General features: G+C 39.9%; 1 long non-coding RNA gene across 2 annotated transcripts in view; it reads right to left on the reverse strand.

The window, feature by feature from the left end:
• The window catches only part of LOC109321763, a 122904-nt gene that overhangs the window by 8090 nt on the left and 94142 nt on the right, over positions 1 to 20672 (reverse strand). Inside the window, exon 3 of one of the 2 annotated variants that reach the window (XR_002104166.1) lies at positions 1247 to 1361. The exons of the other annotated variant lie outside the window; for it this stretch is intronic. This is a non-coding gene — a long non-coding RNA (uncharacterized LOC109321763). The remainder of the gene's footprint in view (positions 1 to 1246; positions 1362 to 20672) is intronic. 2 annotated transcript variants of the gene reach the window in all.

The raw sequence follows: 20672 nt of genomic DNA on the forward strand, positions 1-20672 counted from the left end.
AGGCCACCAGGTTGGTCTGACAGGACCTGCCTCTAATGAACCCATGTTGGTTGCCCCTAAGCATAATTTCCCCTGCTGGCCCCTCGTGGACATGTGCCAGGATAATTCTCTCAAAAAGCTTACCCAGGATCGAGGTAAGACTAACTGGCCTATAGTTTCCTGGGTCCTCCTTCCTCCCTCAGTAACTATGGTGCATTAATGCATGTGTAGATGTGGCCTTAGACTCCCTTTGCTTCTCTTCTCCTACAGCCAAAAGACCCATCAAGACACTGGGTTGGCAACTTCCCTGCCCACCTCCACCTGTATGAGTGGAACTCAAAAAACTAGAAGGGAGCTCATAGGGGATGAATTATGGACATTCTGAGACAGCCAGGGCTTCTGTTTTGAAGAAACTAGCTACACTCAAAAGACCAAAGGGTAAATCTGGGTGAAACACAAAGAAACATATGTGGGTCACCACTCACCTTCCCTTTCCACATGGCAGCCAACATGAAGTTTCACAGGCTGGTGCAATTATCATTCACTCAGCTCTACAACATGGATCCTGTGAATTTTTTTTTCCTTATTTGCTGCATTGTCACTGGTCACCTTTCATCCTGTTCTGCCTCTTCCTTTTTCTTGCCATAATCCCTTTCTAGCATTCATCTCCCACATCTCCATCTACAATGAGTGCCTACCCCACCCAAAGAAAACCAACTAAAGCTTTGTTTGTATTACATGAACCCAATATATAATCAAATATAATAAAAAATAACAGAACTGTAGAACCAACAAGACATAAGTCTACCCTCACCCTGTATCCAAACACTGAGGTTTGAGTTTGGCTCAAGCATTTATGAAAATGCCAAATGTGGTTTTCAACAAACATAGTGTAATGGATATATATCACCACCATAAACAGAATAAAGGTGCATTGTTTAAAGTTGCCCAGTGAATTAACTTTGTTCAGTGTAAAAGCTATGAAAAAAACAGTTACAGACCACAACCCTGCAAACATATGCACATAGCATTAAGTAAGTGACTTTTCCCCAGCCAGGTGACTTCTGAGCTTAAATTTTAAGTCTGAGCATATATGTTTTGAGGATTGCAATCAAAATCTTCTAAATAAATCCCGTGCTGAAAAGTATGTAGCACTAGACCATATAGATGTTTGTAATATTCAAGCAGAAGGCTGGCTAGACTTAAACTTTATAGATGAACTAAATGAGAAATGTATAACATAAGATCTTGTAAGCAGCAGGTTTACTTTGTCAGATGCTGTGAGGGGACTGCCAGAAGCAAGGCTTTTGTCCTTATGGATTTTGTTTTCCTTGTCTCGGGGCTGGTACTGTAACAGGTCAAAGTGGGGTCTGAGTCTGGCTCTGTTGATTTAAATGGTGACAGTTTTAAGATTTTATTACAACTGTAGGAATTCCTGCTCCAGATCCTTATGGTGTGCATCCCAGTCAGTGGGATCATAACAGATACAGTTGTAACTTAAAGCTTGACTGTAGACAATGGATCTAGCATAAGGTTAGGATGAGAGCTGCTGGCATGGAGGTAGCTGTTGCAGTTGGTTGGTTTCTAATACAGTGTGGTGGTGATATGGCCATTGCAAACTTCCACAGTAGTGTCCAAGAAATTAATTTGCTGGGAGGACTATTCCAGAATCATCGTGATGGAGGGCTGGAAGTTGTTAAAGTCTTGGCAGAATTTCTCTAGATATTCCTTCCCATTTTTCATACAATTAAGATAGCATCAGTGGACTTTGGGGGGGAGAGCATACATGTGTTCATGGCAGTGCCATGCATTTGTAGGTACAGGGAGTTCCCAAATCTGAAACAGTTGTGAACAAGGACAAAACAGGAGAGAATGATGGAAATAGAAACAGTGTCCTCATCAGGGATAATGTTCTTTCTGGCTTGTAATCCATCTTCATGGGGAAGTGGTACACAGAGATGTCAGATCTGTAGTAGCTAATATAGTGGTAGCTGGAAGTTTGCCAACAGAGCCCAGTTTCTTTAGGAAATCTGTGGTATCTTTCAATTAGCTGGCAGCTCCCACAGCCTGTGGAAATAGGATTGAGTCAACATAGCCAGAAACTCCCTCTGTGATCATGACAGTTGCAGAGACAGTGGGATGTCTTGGGTTGCCAGGTTTGTGGATCTTGGTAAAAGTAAAAGATTCCTGGGTTGGGCTCCCAGGAGGTAGAAGCAGTAATCCGCCCCTGTGTTTCCAGAGGTACCATCTTTAAATGTTTATCTAGTGTTTTCTGGTATTATGCTGTAGGGTCTTTGGTTGGGAGTTTGTACAATTCTGTTTTGGAAAGTTGTCTCTCAGTTTTCTGTATGTATGTTTCTTTTGTCCATGACAAAAGTCACACCCCCTTTATCAGTCTGTTTCATGATGATATAATGTTGTTTATAAGGCTGAGTATGGCTCTCTGTTCCACAGGACTGAAGTTGTAACTGAAACTTTGTTGTTTTTTTGGCAATCTCAGAGTGGGTGCAGAGGCAGAAACATTTTTTGTCCAGGTCGAGTTGGTCTGCAGCCCTCAGCTGGAGTCTAGGAGCTGTCCTTGCACTGTTTATGGTTCAGGTCTGTGATAGTTGATCACTGTCTGGCTCCTTGTCATGGAAATATTCCCATAGTATTAGCTGCTGGACTTGAGGACTCCACAGAGCTGCAGCTCATTGAGTTCTATAGTGGCACCAAAAAACCACAGGATAGTACAGATTGAGGATGTAGACAGATTGATAATATCGCTTTAGATTGTAGCATTCTTGTTGGAGCATGACAATTTGAAGAATTTTGCTTCCTTCATCTTCTTTAAGGAGTAAAGGTATTTGTGATAGGATATAACAAGCGTCAATTTTCACAAAGTCACTTGGAACCCTCTAGTGGCTCCCTGAGACCTGTTTAGACACCTTGGCCACCCCACCAGTTGCCTTCCTCAGACTCAACTGCCACAACTTTGATCTTACTAGAAACATTTGGGAGACTACCTTCCAATAACTGCAGCATGGCTTTAAGTGCAAGGTACTGCACCTGGGGAGGAAGAACCAGCATCATACCTACAGACTGGGGAACTCCCTTCTCGTCAGTATAGAGGCAGAAAAGGATCTTGGAGTCATCATTGATGCCAAAATGAACATGGGCCGGCAGTGTGAGGATGCAGTCAGGAAGGCTAACCGCACCCTGTCATGCGTCCACAGATGCATTTCAAGGAGGTCCAGGGAGGTGATCCTCCCCCTCTATGCAGCACTGGTCAGGCTGAAGCTGGAGTACTGCGTCCAGTTCTGGGCGCCACACTTCAGGAGGGATTTGGACAGCATCGAGAGGGTCCAGAGGAGGCCACTTGCACAATCAGGGCAGCGAGGCAGGCCCTGCAAGGAGAGGCTCAGGGACCTGAACCTGTTCAGCCTCCACAAGAGAAGGCTGAGGGGGATCTCGTGGCCTGTTACAAACCAGTCAGAGGGGACCAGCAGGCACTGGGGGAGTCCCTGTTCCCCTGAGCTCTACCAGGAGTGACTAGAAATAACGGTCACAAGCTGGCAGAGGGTAGATTCGGACTAGACATCAGGAGGTGCTACTTCACTGTCAGGGTGGCTAGGATCTGGACCAACTTCCAAGCAAAGTGGTACTAGCTCCTATCCTGGGGGGTCTTTAAAAGGAGGCTGGATGAACACCTTGCTGGGGTCGTCTGACCCCAGTACTCTTTCCTGCCATGGCAGGGGGTTGGACTTGATGATTTGCTCATGTCCCTTCTGACTCTAGAAACTATGAAACTACGTAAGATGCAAATCTACCCTGCTTTCTGCCTGGCATCAAATTAAAATGGCTAACTACCTTTCTGCAATATTTAAATCTCATGATTCTATTCAGATATATTGCTTTACTTTTAATGTTTTAATTGTTTTAAAGGCAAACATTAAAAACAAATCAAATTCACAACCAATTAAGTTAAATTATTATGGGATTTGCTTAAATCTCCAAAGGCAAGAAAGAAGAGTGTCAAGACAAAAAGTTCATCTTTAAGTCACCTTTATTTTGGGTATCAGAGAAAGATATATGGTATAGAAAGATAGATAGATATTGCTTACAGATATGGTCTGTTGGCTGCCAAGTGAAGTCTAGGTTGGCAATGGATCAGCATTCATGTTGCACCAACCATCAGTACCTGGGCCACACCAGGGAAACTAATGAGCCTCCTAGCAAACCGAATTCTGTGAACTTATTGAGGAATCCCAGTGTCATTTTCACCAACCACACAGATGTTGTGCAATCCTATGGTTTTCGTGCCATTGGGCCAGCACTTCGAATCCTACAACTTAATGTCAAGGTTCTGTCAGCTGCCAAGCAAACAGATACATTCAAAGTCCAGGAAGTTTGAGCCATGAATATGAGGCTTTCATCCCAAAATCCATTAAAGTTGACAGCAATATTGTCTTTGGCTTTGGATCTGAATCAGGTGCTGAGAATGTACCTAGCCCTGTACAAAAAAAAAGTTAAGATGACATTCATCCTCCAGGAGTCCCAAGTAGCTTATAGTCTGAATAGATCAATAATAAAAACACAGAGGGCACGTCTACACGTTCAGTAATGCACCCTAATTACAGCTCATTAAGTTTAGTAACTTTAATAACAGGTACTAATTTAGTCTATCATAATCGGGGCTACTGTGCAGTAGCACCAGCGCATGCTTTTTTTGAGATGCTAATGCACAGTAGACTAAGCACTGTATGCTAGGTAGTATAGCTGCATTCACTGAGACACCCACTGGGAGTTTCATTCTTAAAGTAGCTCTACACTATAACAGCTGTGTAGCATAGACATACCCAAGCTAATTTTAAAGTAGTTAACTTGAGTATTGGTAACATTGCACCTAGGGAAGAAGAGCTCAGCATGGGCTGCAAATCATTCTGCTCAGACCTCTGTGCTTCCATGGCTACACTACTAGCGCTAGCAGTACCCAAACTGGCTAGGTTAAAGCTAGTCTAGGCATGCTAATAGTCTTTTCTCAGATTTTGCTGTAGTCTCAGTTCTGAATGAAATGTAGAAACACCTTAATTTTTAGGCAAGAAACCTGTACAGAGGTGTAATAGGACAGCTGTGTGCCCTGGGCAGTGGCAGTGCATGGGGCAGTGCTAGCTGCTACACTGCCACTGGTTACAGCAGAGCCAGCTGCAGCAGCCACTGGTTTTGTGTCCCCTTCATTTTCAAAAGTGGTGCCAAGGGCTGCTGCCCTTTAATTCTCTCTGTTCATTGCTGAGGCTGTATGAAAAAGTATGGGAGGGAAATAAAGGAGCTATGATGAGAGGTAAGTGGAAAGCAAAGAAGTGATTGAGGAATGGCAAGGATTTTGACATAGCTTTTTCCATTAGTTAACTGTTTGATTATTATTTCTTGTGGCTCCAGTGAATTTGTGCATTTGCATCTGTTTGTAGAAAGTAACATTTATATCTGTCTTCTGAGCAATCTTCTGTATGTGAATAAATTAACTGCTATCCCACTGACCCTTGAAAATGCTAACTTGATTTCAGTGAAACTAATGGGACAGCAAAAGACATAATAACCCTGATTTCACAATAAGTAACACTTGCCTGCTGTTTCTCTTCTCACATAATGCACTTGGGGGAAAATATGACTACATGCAAATTACAAGCAGCATAATAAATAGCATGTGCAAAATGTACAGTACAGTATAGTAAGTATGCTACAGGGACTCTTTAAGGAATCTCCCACTCCATAACCATCATCAGCATCTTCTGTGGTTTGGCACATCACATATTTTCTATTTACTTTACTATTTTAAAAGCATTGCAAGTCCTTGGCATGACACCAAGGAAATACTGTACATTACTTGTCAATCAAATTGTTTCCTTGTATAATGTATTACTGAACTTATCTCCCCCTACAGTCCAATATTTTGAAATGTCAGTAAAACACATGACATTAATTTCCAGTGACTGCCAAAATTATTGTTATTTAATATGTAGAGGCAAGCTTTCTGTCACACTGATTGGAATAATTTTGTATAAAAAATATACTGTGACAGGCCATTATTTGAAATCATAGCAGGAAATTCTGGCTTTTTTAGAATACAATATTTTTATTTAGTTTCTGATCTTTTGGGTTAAGATCATCACAGCTGCATCTTTTAAGATGCCTACATCATAAGGCACCCTATAAATCCCTAAGATAGAGAGACAAGTCATGTTAATTTTATGTGACAAGAAAGGTCTCTTCTAACCAGTGCACATGTTTTAAAGGTCAAGCTTCTTCTTGCTGATTATACTATTGGCTGATGTTCAGGAATGCACTTCTCTCAAATTAAGCTGGTATTGTGTGGGAAATACCATGAGACTTGTACCTATGGAAGAACTTCAGTAGGAAAGACTTATTTCTTAGTGCTTCATTAGCATTTTGACATTCCATGAAGGGTCTTTTCCCTGCTGTATTATATATCTCATTAATGTCTTCACAGATAGCTTTATTTGCCAAAAAATTACCTGATTATTATTAAAATTACCTTTCACGTACTAAATTCTAGAGCAAAAGTGTAATTATTCTAAATGCAATTAACATTTTGCCCCTAAAGACTTTCCTTAGAAACAGGAAACAAAATGCATCTATTAAAGGGATTTATTCATTTCTCAAGAAGTGACCATCTTCTGAAAGACATGCCTGAAATATGAAGAAAAGGCAGAGTGAGCTAATGGTTAGCATAACAAATAAAGTGCAGCTTCTGAGTCCTATCCATTTTAGCAGCTTTGTCAGATATTCATAGACTTTAAAACCAAAGGGACCAAAATGGTCATCTACTCAGCCTTTGTGTCTAACACAGACTATAGTTTCTCCAGGTGACTCATTTAATTAGACAACCTATGGCTTGCTGCATAGACCCTGACTTTAAGTACATGTATGCAACAGGAAATGCCCAATTTCATATACATTAGTCTGGGATACATATATCAATGGAGGATTTGTATTTGTGTAACATACTAGTTATAGGGGTGACATTTCCTTGACCTAGTATATCAGCCCGCTACTGCTGTTAGTCAAGGAGTTACTCCTCTAGTTTATGTACAAGAGATCTGCATTGTATTGGAGAATCCAAGTCTGAATTAGCTGACCATCCACATTCACATGAGCAATCCTGACTTTGGTACATGCATTTTTGTACTTATAATTGACCATAGGCCAAAAATGTATGTACTTTTCCACAAGGGGATCTGAATGTCTCTGTGTTTCAGCTCCTCCATCCATAATATGGGTGTAATGCATGACTGATTTAGCAAGAAATTCACAATTTTGTTAATTCTGAGCACTTAAAGAATACCCCTTTGCTGGGTATTTGGACACTAGCTTCTCCTTGACATACCCTATCTTTACAGCTTTTATTAGTAGGGCTAGGGACAGACACTCAAAAAGCCTGAGCCCAAATGAGCTCAATCTTTGCAGGTTAGTTTAACCTGGCTAGGCTGAATCAGTTTGTAACCATACAGACATCCCCTCTGGACCGAAAAAATGCAGGCACATGCCTGCAGTGGCTCAGGCTAGGAGCCAGGGGGCACCAGAGCAGCCCTCCCTTCCCTTCCACAGTGCTGAGCTGAGGGGGGCATGGCCAGACCCTGGCAGGATGCTCTGATTACGGAGGGTTTCCTCCCCTCATGACCAGCCCAGCAGGGAATTGATAACACAATGTTTGTCACCCCTAACTCAGTGTTTATCAGCCCATTAAGAAAGCAACAGATGGACATTACCAGCTACCTGTTGATTCTGCCATTGTCCCATCTGTCACAGCAAGGACCATAGCCAGCATGTGGTCTGCTAGCTAATGCTGAGACCTGTATGTAAGGTAGAGGGGTCAGGGAAATCCCTGCTTAGCAGATAGTGGGGAGGAGAAGGGGCGAGCAAGGGAGAGCCGAGCAGATGCCTGCAGTCCCTGCCGAGCTCTAGCCAGGGAGCAGAGGGGAGGGGCCACCTCTGTTGTGAAGCAGAGAGCCCCATCCAGCCCAGAGAGCATACCAGGATGCTGGGGGAGTCTGGTTTAACTTAAACCAGCAAGGGGTCTAAAACAGACATTGCATAAACCAGTTTGACCCAAATCAGTTAAGTCTGATACTAACCAGGTTTATCTCAAACTGGTTTCAGCCATTTTCAAACTGGTTTATGTGTACTGAACATTTGTTCTGTTACAGGTTCAAACTAGTTTCTAATCACTTAAACTGGTTTATGTGTAATGTCTGTCCCTAGTCTAGAGGAGCCCTTCCCATGAGAGACTGAGAAACAATAGGATTTCTGCTCTTCTAGAATACTAAAATAAAATCTGCACTAAAACGAGTCAATGATTTGGTGGCTGTTTTGGGGGGAATGTCTAGCTAAAGGACATTTTTGCAAGTTGCATTTGTGCATGAAGCTTTATTATGTGAACAATAACAAAGTATTCTTCTGTACCCTATGCACTCAAAGGATTCTTGTGCCAAGCTGGATTTCAGTCAGGAAAAGAACCTGGCACTGAGTCATAGAGATATAACAAATCCACAATTTTAGGATCAGATGAACCTCAACAGGTCAGACACTTAGCAGGGGCAGAAAGTCTCAAAACCTAGACTTTCCAAGATCCCTATTGATAAAAGCAAAGCAGTTCATCTCCTTGGTAGACTGCCTACAAGCAGTACCATAGCTAAAGTAGTGCCATCAGTGCTCTCGCACCAGGTGCTCTAACACAGCGTGACATTGTATTGAATGGAAGAAGTGGAGGTACTCTGCACATGACCTGCACTGGGCACAAAAATGCCTGGCTATGGCTCTATGAGTTTTCCCATATAATCTTGTGTCAAGTCTGCCAGAAAGGTTTAGCACTCCTCTTAATGAGAGGGCTGTTGTCTCCATGTCTATAGAGAGACCGCCAGCAAGGTTACCAATCAGGAGGTCATGCAGACAGCTGCTCATTCAGAATGGAGCAATAAGTTCATCTTACACACACTACATCACAGAAGAGTCAGGTGGCAATCAGAACCTTAGAGGATGTCAAACAGCATAAATTCATTGACATCAGCTGACAGCAGCTGTGGATGAAGCTGTTTTGGGGGGAATATACACAAAGGGAATATAGTTCCTTTTCTATGAACAATTCCTTGTCAGTATTTATGAATTTTTCATACCAAATGTAGAAGAATTTGTCTGCTGACCTGAGCTGGATTCCAGCCTGTGACCTAGTGTCAAAAGACTTCCTAATTTTATGTCCCATACTCCAAACTTTCCCGTTTCCAGCCTTTCTTGTTCAACTTTTTTTACAATAAATTAAAAGAAAAAGGGGGGACAAGGGTGGGTGTATAGTGAGAAAATAAATGTTTGACATGAACACTTTTACCCTGAAAAATATGTTAAGAAATCAAAACATGCACAGCATATATCAGAATTGTATAAGAGCTAAAAATTGTTATTACCACTGTATGCCAGTCAGCGTGTCCCTAAATAACCTTGTTAGCTCTCATAGATTTGAGTTCCTATGGAAACGTCTTTTCATTATTAGTTATAAAAAACAGTTGTTTACCATATTTTAGTTCATTTTTTCTCCTCTGAAAGCTTTTAACATCTTGTCCCTTTCCTCAGAGTCAGCAAATTTGGCGTGTTGCTGCATTTTTGGAAATAGGACATTTCTAAAAACTGCACCTGCATACACTTAAAATGAGATAGCTGAAATACACTTGGTTCTCTATGACAGCTGAGTATCTCCACCTCAACCCTCAGTCCCTTTTTTCATAGAGAGGGTACTCTCTAGTCATATATAGATACAGTCCTGGAGTATTAAAATTACACCTGTTCCATGTAAAATTACATACGGCAAATCCCACTGAGATCCTGTAAAAAGCAAACTCCCTTCCTGCAGGTTGGCTGGAATTATAAAGCCCCAGGATGGTATTAAGCCCTCCATAGTGAACTGTCAGTATGCTGAAGTAAATCCTTTGTTTACGAGATTGTATACCTATAAATAAGGACTAGTCCCTGTAGCTGGTTGCAATTGCTTCACTTAAATAACCACTCTGTCCCTCTACTATAGAGAGATCATCACAAAGGGGCTCTGAAAAGTGCTGAAATGGGCCAGCTGAAGTTCAGCTGAAGCAAGCCTGCACATTTTGTTCTGCCCTTTTCTGTGCCAGCCCAAGTTTTTGTACTCGCCACTCCCCAAAAATAATTAACTCTCTAGGGCCATTGTTGCAAAGAGAATCTGTTCATTAGAAGCCAAGTGGAAATGGATGCCATAATGTCTGAATGAATTTGCCAACAGCCTGAGTGATAATTTTGAGAGGTGCAGCCTGCTTGGTTCAGCCTTTAGGGTATGCATAGACATGGATCCAAAGGGCTCCAAATGCCAAAACCCTCCAAATCTAGCATGTGCACCATGCACACATATGACTTCTTTTTCCCCACTGGAGCAATTCAAAATGGCCATGGAAGCATGCACTGGCACTGCTCTCCAGCCAGGGTGATGGAAAGAAAGAATCGCTGCCTGCTTCTTGGCCTCTCTGGAGGTTTGAAAGGACAGCCAGGTACACAGAAAAGTCCTCTTGGGCTGTCCACCCTGCTCCCCCATTCCTGTGTGGAGTGGAGTGGAGGGAAGGGAAGGGAACACTGGAGCACCAAAGTGTTTCAGGAAGCACTTCAGGAAGAAGGCATTCAAAGACACGCCTCTTTTTTGTGGGTCATTTTTTAAGCTTTTCACCCATGAACAGCTGCACAATAACTGGAGCACTTCAAGGTCATTTGGTGAGCTTCAAACAGCGTGTCTATCCCTGGCCTCAGTGTGTTTTATCACTGTGCCCGAATCATTACAGTTAAATATTCATTGTTATATACTTCTTCACTGACAATAAAAAACATGCATATAAGAAGAGGAATGCTTGTATTCTGGAGATCTTCACAAACTTCTGTGAATGGTCTCTCATTTTAGGGCTTCATTATGTCCTGTATTATTAATCATTAATAATACAGTAGCTCTGAAAGACCTCTCTCCTCAACTAAGCTCAAATCACTGATGCATTAGATGCTTTCCAAATACTCAAAAAGATATGGATACTACCCCCAATGAATTTACAATCTAATTTACAAAACAATATGTGTATAAAAAAAATGAGAAAGGGAAGATAGGGATCACTGAAAGATTAATAGATTTTGTTTTTCCGGCCACAAAGGACCAATTGATCCTGTTTCCTGACCTTCTTTTTAACACAAATCATAAATAGTCATTTAGGTAGCCCTCCATAATTCATAGATCCCAGTAGTACTGTCTGAATAAAGCATGTCTTCAAGAAAAAAATCCAGAAAGAAAAGCCAGAAAACTCAAATTCCATTGAATGACCAAATTTTGAATATTGTGGAACATGTATCTTTATTCAAAAACCCCTTAGATAGTCATTTGATTTAAAGGAATTATGAAATATGGACCACTAATTTGTATCTGAACCTGAGTTGCAGTTACTTAAAAATCTGGAATAAATCTTGCGCCCACCACCAGTTATATTAGGTGATGTCTGGGTATGTTTTTGTTTTGTAGACATCGTAGTCGAGAATCTTGAGAAAGGATTAGAAGACGATCAGGGCAGTGGTTCTCAGGACTTTGGGCTTGTTATAGTTACGGGACAGCTTGAAGAAAATTTACAGACATTTGTGGAAGAACTAGAGAATCAGGCTCTCCAGCCTGGTATGTTTGGTGGAGGGAATGTGTTTCATCTCAGTGACATGTAATGCTCTCTCCTGACTCAGTCAAGTTCCTCTCGTCTCCTTCAGCCTGCTGTGTAACTCGTCTAGGTGAGTTGTTTTCATTGTCTCTCGTTCATGCTTTCCTAATACCAGTCTTTTCCTGTTACCAAACTGCATTTTCAGTATGCATGTCACAATGAATTTATGATGTTAAGTTTGTAAAAGTCTCTTTGAGCCACACTATGAACAATAAAAAAAAAAAAGGTCAGATTTGGCAGATGCTTTCATCATAGCTGATAAACCAAATGAAACAGCCCTGGTTCATCCCAGCTGATGAACCAGTCCTTGGTTCAGAGAACCCTCACGGTCAAATAACAGACTGGAGCATCACAAAGAAGTAATGGGTCCTAGCTCAGTTATTGCTTCTGGCAGAACCTGCATTGCCTCCTAGTCATCATGAACAACTTACTGCTGGCCTTCCCCAGGTGGGTAGAAAGGCAACAGTCTCCCAGCACAGACACATGGTGGGGCAGCAGCTTCCACACCAAAACCTCAGTTGAGTTAAAGGGCAAAGGAACATGAAATGAAGCAGAGCTCAGATGGGTATTAGGTAGCTCTTGGAGTGTCTAAGAGTTAGCATATAGAGGAACAGGAACTTGGGAAGGAATAAAACAACAAGTGACATTATTCTACAACACCCATATCAAATAGAATGCTCTCTTTCTTCTAGGTTATTTGGAAAACACTGTAGCAGGGATATAGCTTTTTTTTTTTCCTTTTTACATTCTATATAATGTTTCCCAAATCCTATACATCTTTCTCTAAGAGATGCTATGAGACAGTGCTGGCAGATATATTGTGGAGAGCATGTGGTAAGGGTAAATAGGAAAGAGAAGTTATTTCAAATATTGTCTCCACTGTCTGCCATGGGAGTATCAATCATTATGCTTATCATGCACTGCCCCTGAAAGTTGGTTCTGCTGGGAATGGACTCCCTTGGAGAGAAGTTTAACAGCTTAGCACTGTTCCAGAGCTATCGCAATTACTCTTGCAGAGAGTTAATTACTTTTTCTGGTGTAACACAATAATAGGGCTTAAAATCTCTTCTTATTTAGCATTGGCCTTTACCTATATTTCACTTTATATGTTCTTCCGTATAAAATAAGTGCATCAAACTCTAGAAATTTCCCTGCTTTTTTGTCTTTAAACACCAGATGGCAGAGTGAAATTCAATACAGAGATTCATTCTAATGAACTCAGAGTTACCCAGCACTACATTTTGAATCTCTGGATTTGGTTACTGTGATTCTTTAATGATACATTTTCTAATCCCCCAAATACTCATCCTCTAACTAGTACATATTTACATTTGTCTCCTGTAACTAGTGAGCTCTGTTGTTGGTTCTAGTGGCATAAATGCAAGAATCAGTTCCTTTGATTGTATCCAGCCGCACATGAGAAACACCATCTGCAGAAGGGGAGGCATGTTGCATATATATGGTACCACTAGGGACCAAGTTGTACCAGACTCATTACCACTTCTGGTTGGCAGCTGTTCCGGAAATTATTCATAGATAAATATCCTTTTAGTCAGTATAGATATCTGCTGTTTTGTGTTATCTGAGTGCCCCTAATATTCACAAATCTTACTTTTCTCTTTCTTGTGTTCCTAGCATTTGAGAGTACAAGATCCTTCACACTCTCACCAAGTTGGCTACATTTCTTTCCATGCCTTCACCCCTTCCTGTCCCATCTATGATTCTCCAGTGTTAACTTCACTCAAAAGTACTTAGCCACAAGTTTAAAGGTCTCGAGTCCCTTGGTGTGTGCAAAAGGGAATGAGAGGGCAGGATGTGCTGAATTAAGTAAACTGAAGAGCACTAGGATAGTAGATATACACTGAATCTATCACAGGTTTTAGTCTGACAACAATCTATTAACTCAAGGCTTTTGGACATGGCATGCTTGAGAACATCTTCCCCTGAGAGCCAGGGATGGGATGTAGCCACACCTGCCTTCTCTCTCCACCAGGCTCAGATGAGGAAGCACACCATATGCTGACCACCAGGTTACATTTAGACTTGAAGTTTTGGTTCAAGCACATCTCAAATTTAAGGTTCTAGTGACAGCTTTAATACAAGGGTGGGCAAGCAGGGCACAAGCCCTCGGTGCCAATTGAGAGGGGGCATCACAATGGTGGCTCCCCAGGGAATTTGTTTCTGTGACAGCAGCAGCTGGGGTCCATGAGTCTCTGGGATCAGGTGAGAGACTAGTGCTCAGCACCTGGCACCAATACTGGTGTCTCTGCCAAGTTGCAACAATTGCTATTTATACCCCTGCATTCGCAGATTTTCAGCTGTGGGCAAGACTGTAGCTCACCCCGTATATCCACTGGGGGATGCAAGGAGGCATAAGGCATTCCCTCAAACTGCTGGATGGACTATCACGAGTTTCAGCAAAGGAGCATCATCCACTGGGTTTCCCACACTTGTAAGTGCAATGTGGGTGTGAGCATTGATATGAGTAGCAAAACCTTGACCTCACTGCAAAATATCAAATTCAGAGTCCCCTACCTGATCTGCTCCTCCTGCACCTAACTACAGGCTGGGTTTAAAAGTTTATCTATAATTCAAGTGATGCTACTGGGCAATATTCACATTACCTAATGTACTAATATAGAGGATGAAATCCATGTACATGTTCATTACTAGCTGTGTGTGTCCTGCATGACTGCAACAGTCCTGACAGTGAATGTAGGAATTTGTGTTATATAGAGTTTAAAGTGACCCATCTGTCTGTTTTTATTATTGCCTGTTTCCTTTGCCTGATTTAAATCATTTCTTCAGACCAACATTATCTGATTATTTTTCCCAAGTGCCATGTTAAAATAAGACTGTTCAGGTCAGACAGAAAAGCCTCATTAAATTCTTTAACATCTCCCAACAAATATTCTGTCTCATAGTAGCCAGACTACTTGACATTACAAGGACACGCAGCTATTATAACTTCTTGTTCTGGACACATGCAGTGTACAAGCGCATAGAAAATTTGGCCTTATATCTAAAGCTTGTTAGTGTTTTTGCCCTCAGAAATACATATCTGCCTTCCCAAAAAAAAAAAAAAATCACGCAAGTTTAATGAATATTCTCTTTGTTAAAACTTTTCACATTCTGTATTAGAGAAGAACAATTTCCAACTAGTAATTAATCTACACTATGGTTCAAGGGCACAATTATTTACTTACAATCTTGGAATGCTGGAGACCGAGAGCACATTTTTGTGCAGATAGGAGCAACAACAAGGGGTGTTTGAGGTCTGAAGAACTCAGGTGAACCTCTTAAAATAGCTTCCATAAAATTTACATGATTTTTTCCTTATTAACTAATGCTGAAGTTTCCACTGATTTGCCAGAGGGCCTCAGAGTGTCTTTCTCACCTTAAATAAACTTTACAATTCTCCCACAGGAGTATAGTTTTTTCTTTCTGAAGTACTCCCACAGCTCCCATCAATAGTTTAATCACATATATCAAGAGAGAATGTAGCATTTCTTACATTAGAATGAAAATCCTCTTTTTTTCCACAGGATTATTTTTCTACCTTGACACTTTCGAGGACTTGTCTGTTTTTAACTTACCAAAGTTTTGAAGCATGTCTCATCTGGCTTGTGACCATGTAACTGTATGTTAATACTGCACTTTAAACTTTCCAGATTGCTAATTCCTATTTTAGGAACACTTTTTGTTTCTCTCTGCCATATACAGCATTTGCTTAGACAAGCTAACACCACAGGCAAAAAAATTCTCTCTCAGCATCTGAATTACTGTAAAAAGTTACAAACAAAATCCTGGGTCTAGGAATTTGGGTCCCTATTTGCCTTTTTGGCAAAATAGTCAGATTTTGTAAACGTGCATTCCTTGTTCTGCTAAAAATCTTAGGCTCAAAAGCGAAGCTCTTATTTTTGGTCATAGAGGACATCTGTTTTACAGGGTAAGGTAAACTGCTGTCTTGGTAACAAATGAAGGAGATGAACAAGGATTTTTTGGAAAGGCTCACAAATATTTTCAGCTAAGACTCCAGTTAGGTGAATGTCCTGAAATTCTTTGAATCTAAAGCTCCCAGTGATTTCACAGGATTTGTTTAAATGCAAGAAATATGGTGCCAACCCCTTAATCTACTCTCTAATATCTTCTTCAGGCATTGAGACATTTAAATAACTGGTCTATCCATGCTGCATTCAACTCGGGACCAAAAGGACAATATTTCCAGCAACTTTGCAGGTCCTCAGTTCTGGCAATACCCAGCTACATATATTATGGACGGTATCCTATATTAGGGACCACAACAGGGGAGATAAAGATCTGTTGTAGGGAATGACCCACTCTGCAACCAGGGAGTCCTCGCATGCAGTCAGTTCTTCAGCTGCACTGGCAATGCAACTGGATTGCAGAGAAGAACTGGGGCCAAGAAGTTCAGCCCATATAGTATGTTCTCTAAGAAACGGAAGAAAGGGCCCATTCCAAATTCCCAGCCACCACTAGCATGCGGATGCATTGGTCCAAACCTGATCCCACTGATAGTGACAGTTTTGGCTTGGATTTCCCTAGGAACAGGATTTAGCCTGAATTTACATAGTTTATGTGCTTGGCCAAATAATGCAAGCATAGTTTTCACTCTCCATGCACATTCAAGCAATCAACTTTTATTGACACTAATTTTCAGAGCAAGGGAATTTTAGATTTGAATGGAATACTATGGAATCACATTTTAAATCTGCATGATAAAAGCATCAGGAGTACTCATAAATTTATCCAGTCTGATAGCAGAAACACTGATGTGTTCCTCAAACTGACCAATTCCAGTTAGATATCAAATATCTTGTGTTCAATCAGTACTGAATTTTTCACAATCAATCAATCAAAAAATTAATTTTAGAGTATTTCTCGTTTTGCTAAACGAGATGTTGCTAAATCTGAATAATGAATAAGTCAAGGAAACTGTGATTGGCTCATAAACTTACTGAATCAAAGGAACATCTACATTTATCAAATAAATTATTCACTGGCAATTATTCATACTGCTCTGTTAATATGTATCATATAAATAAATTCCATGACTGGAAATATGGCTTAAGAAGGAACCCTGTCTGGTCTTAACTTTGAATTTCATAAGAATTACTTGGTCAAAAGATGTGAATGCAATTCTAAGGCTGTCTTTTAGCTAGTATCACATGCTAAAGAAAATAAATTGACTCTAAGCCAATTTTTGGAGAATTACCATACCCAAAACAATACATTCCTTAAAAAAAATCAAACACGATCTAAAAAAAATGAGTGACATGAAACTATCAAAATAATGGGAATTTTTGGAAGAAAACGGTTATAATTGTTGAACAAAGGGATTTTTTTTGCAGAGTGTAAATACTGTAGACACAGTATTGTTGCAAATTGAAATCAAATATTACAAGGAAAGTTGAGAAGTGAAATATGGACCACTTAAGATCTCCAAATTTGGATGGGAGCCTGAGCTTGAGTTATTTCAAAAACTATGCAACAAGGAATCTTGAATTACTGAAGTTTTACATTCCTCAGTCTTGTTAAATACAAGTAGTAAGCCAAATTCATTTGCATTATTGACCCATAACTGAGTTGATATAATGCTCTTTTGTTAAATAATAATACTTCCAACCAACTCAGTTCAATAAAGAGTGAATATGGCAGCCAGAATTATTTCTCAGTTTTTAGAACATCATTAAGGATTTATGATATTTCAAACAGCAGTGAGCCTTAACTTTTTTGGTGCTTGATATAACTCACAGCTGTTGGCCATTTCACTTGTCTTTAGATCATTTTTATTTAAAACAAATGCAAAAGCTCTTTGTAACATGAAATAAAGGCTGTATCATAGATACATAAAAGTAAAACACCAAAATCAAGGGTTTATTAATTTCACAAGCTGTAACTATTTCCTGCAGATATAGTTGATAATGAAATAGTTTTTAATGAAGTTAAACACTGACCATTCTCATGATTATACCATGAATTTCACAATATCTTGTTTTATTCTTAATGTCCCAACACATGGAGTCCAATAATTAATTACAAATTTCATCTTCATTTAAAAATTAATCATTTTCTGGCCCCTGCGTTGTGGAGGAAAACCAAAAATGATTAAACAAATATATCTAAAAAGGCATAGTAACCAGTAGATAAATTAAGCATCCATGACCATGGCTACACAAGACGCTACTGTGCAGCCATTACTGTGCATTTATTTAATACTTGTTTAAACAAGTATACTTGTTTATACAAGTATTAGATAAATGCACAGTAACCTGAGTTCCTATGTAGTAGCGCTGGCGAACACATTTTTTGTGATACTACCGCACACTGACCTAATGCTACTGCACAGTAGCATCACATCACGGTTTTGCTATGCAACGCTACTGTGCTGTAGTATCAGACTACTGCACAGTCAGCATCTCGTGTAGACATGGCCTACATTTATTATTTGGGGGAAGTCACACAATTTTGAAGCTTATCTCATATGATTCCAGGGCCTGGAATTAATTTCCTCTTCCAGGGCTCAGCGTGAGTTGGACTTAAAATCAGTTACTGGGATGCGGGAGAAATTCCTTGGGTATTTTTGCTTTATGCTGTTGATTCCAGGGCCTGGATTCATGAGTTTTGAATGCCTGGGAATAGCAACACTGTGACACATTTTCCTAGCTTTTATCAGGACTTAAAAAACTTAAGCTTTTTTTAAACTGACAATAAGTCCCATCCATACACAACAACCTCCTGCCTGACTGTGGGAGTGCTTTAGTACAATCTAGCTGACCCATCAGGGAATACAGGTTGTAATCCACATGTAAGCCAACATGCTGCTTGTACTGAGCCACTAATGTGATCATTCTGTAATGTGGATGCAGATCAAGTTTGACATTAAAGCCAAATGTATGAAGAGCAACTTTATTAAACATAAACACTGAGTGAAAATACTAGCAATTCCAATGTTAGTGCATGTTCCACATTGGTTGAGTAGTTAGGCTCAGTTATGCCACTCCTACCTATATTGAGTACTATTAGTCTGCAAAGAGTCCCATTGAACTGAACAGACTGATTTATAGAAGACAATAAGCCGTGTACTGAAATCAAGGCCCCGATGAAGCCAGTGAGAGGTTCGGCTCTGACTGATACCTTCTATACTAAGCATATTTGTATATACTGGGAGTTTGCTCTGTAAAACTCTGTTACCATCTGAAACTTTGCTGTTGCTAGGGAAGGAATTCTTCTGTTTCAGCCCTATCTATCTGTTCTGGGTAAAATACAAAGAGTTAGGAAATGGAACTATAACTGAACAGCAGAGACTGTGAAGTTGTTGAGGCTCCTGTGTAAAGAATATTTAAAGTTCTTAATCAGCATTGGGCCTTAAAAATAAATAGATCCACTGGGATCTATGAACAGAGACTAAATAGTGAAGAATATGGGAAGGAGATGAATTTTTTTTGGAGTGCGGAAGAGCCAAAATTATACATTCCTAATTGAATGAACAGAGGCAAGAAAATATGAAAGGGAGGCATGTACTTTTAGAAGCACTACATTTTATTTTGTAAAAAAAGTTCCCTTGGGCTTGTTAGTATGTGTAAAGAACAAACACCAGCCATGAGTCCAAAAACTGGTTTATTGACAGGATATGGAATTGTGCTATAGTTGAACTGGACTAACCACCAATTGAAGAATTTACTCCGGGGAGCAGAAAATGTTTGGAAATGTTGAGAAAAAATGACTAAAACCATTTTTTAAATATTTTGAAATAATTACTCTCTGGGGTCAAAATGAATAACTGGAATGAATAACAAACAGGGCTAATGGGTGGAAGAGAACATAACATGTAGTGATATTGTGTCAAAGCAATGCATTTACTAACTAAACTAAGGAAATATAACCTACATGAAATTACAGCAATATGTGTATACAATGGGTTGAAAAATTATTTGAAGGGTAGTTAGTGGTTTGCAGTCAAAAGGACATACCAAGTGGGGATCTGCAAGGATCTATCCTGGATCCAGATCTATTCCATATTTTTATTATGGACCTGGACAACAGAGTAATGAGTATACTTGGAAAATGGGTGGGTGACACCATGCTTGGAAGGACACAATCATAATAAAATTCAAAATGATCTTGATACATTGGAGAAATAGCATTAAATCAGTTGAATGAAATTCCTGAAAGATTCCTTAAAATATTACCCTTAAGAACGAAAAATTAAATGCACAAAAAATATAACGATGAATAATTGATTAGGCAACAGTACCACAGAAAAGAAGCCCGATGTTATGGTGGATCATAAACCACATATGAGTCAACATGGGATGAGATTAGAAAAAAAGGTTATATGCTATTCTTGAATGTATTAATAAGCATGTCATAGGTTAACCATATGCAGCAATGATTCCCTCATGTTCAAAATATGCAAAACCTCAGTTAGATTTCTGTGTCTGGTTCTGGGAGCCACACTTTAAGAAAGATGTAAACAAATTTGAGAGAGTCCACAAGAATGATTAGAAGTTTAGAAAACATGACTAATGGGAAACGGTTGAAAGATTGAAAGTACTGGGTTTGTTTAGTCTAGAAAAGGTAAGACCGAAGGAGATAAATGTCTTTAAATATTTAGAAGGTTGTCTGGGGGGAGTTATCAGTTCTTCATCAAGTCCACCAAGTTAGGACAAAAAAATCAGTTTAGTTTGCACAAACAGAAAAAACTTTCTAATGATAAGGACAGTTAAGCAATGGAACAGGTTCTGTAGAGAGGAGGTTGAACACCTGTCATTAGAGAACAATTTAGACAAGCTTTTGTCAAGCATGTTCCAGGTAATCTTATTCTGCCTCAGAACTCAGGAACAGACTACATAACCTCTGAAATTTCCCCCCACTCCCTATTTTTGTATGATCCTATAAAAACGATGGTGCTTAACTAGAAGT

Source organism: Crocodylus porosus, unplaced genomic scaffold (assembly GCF_001723895.1).
Source record: "Crocodylus porosus isolate Cpor-Errol unplaced genomic scaffold, CroPor_comp1, whole genome shotgun sequence".
Taxonomy (NCBI): domain Eukaryota; kingdom Metazoa; phylum Chordata; order Crocodylia; family Crocodylidae; genus Crocodylus; species Crocodylus porosus.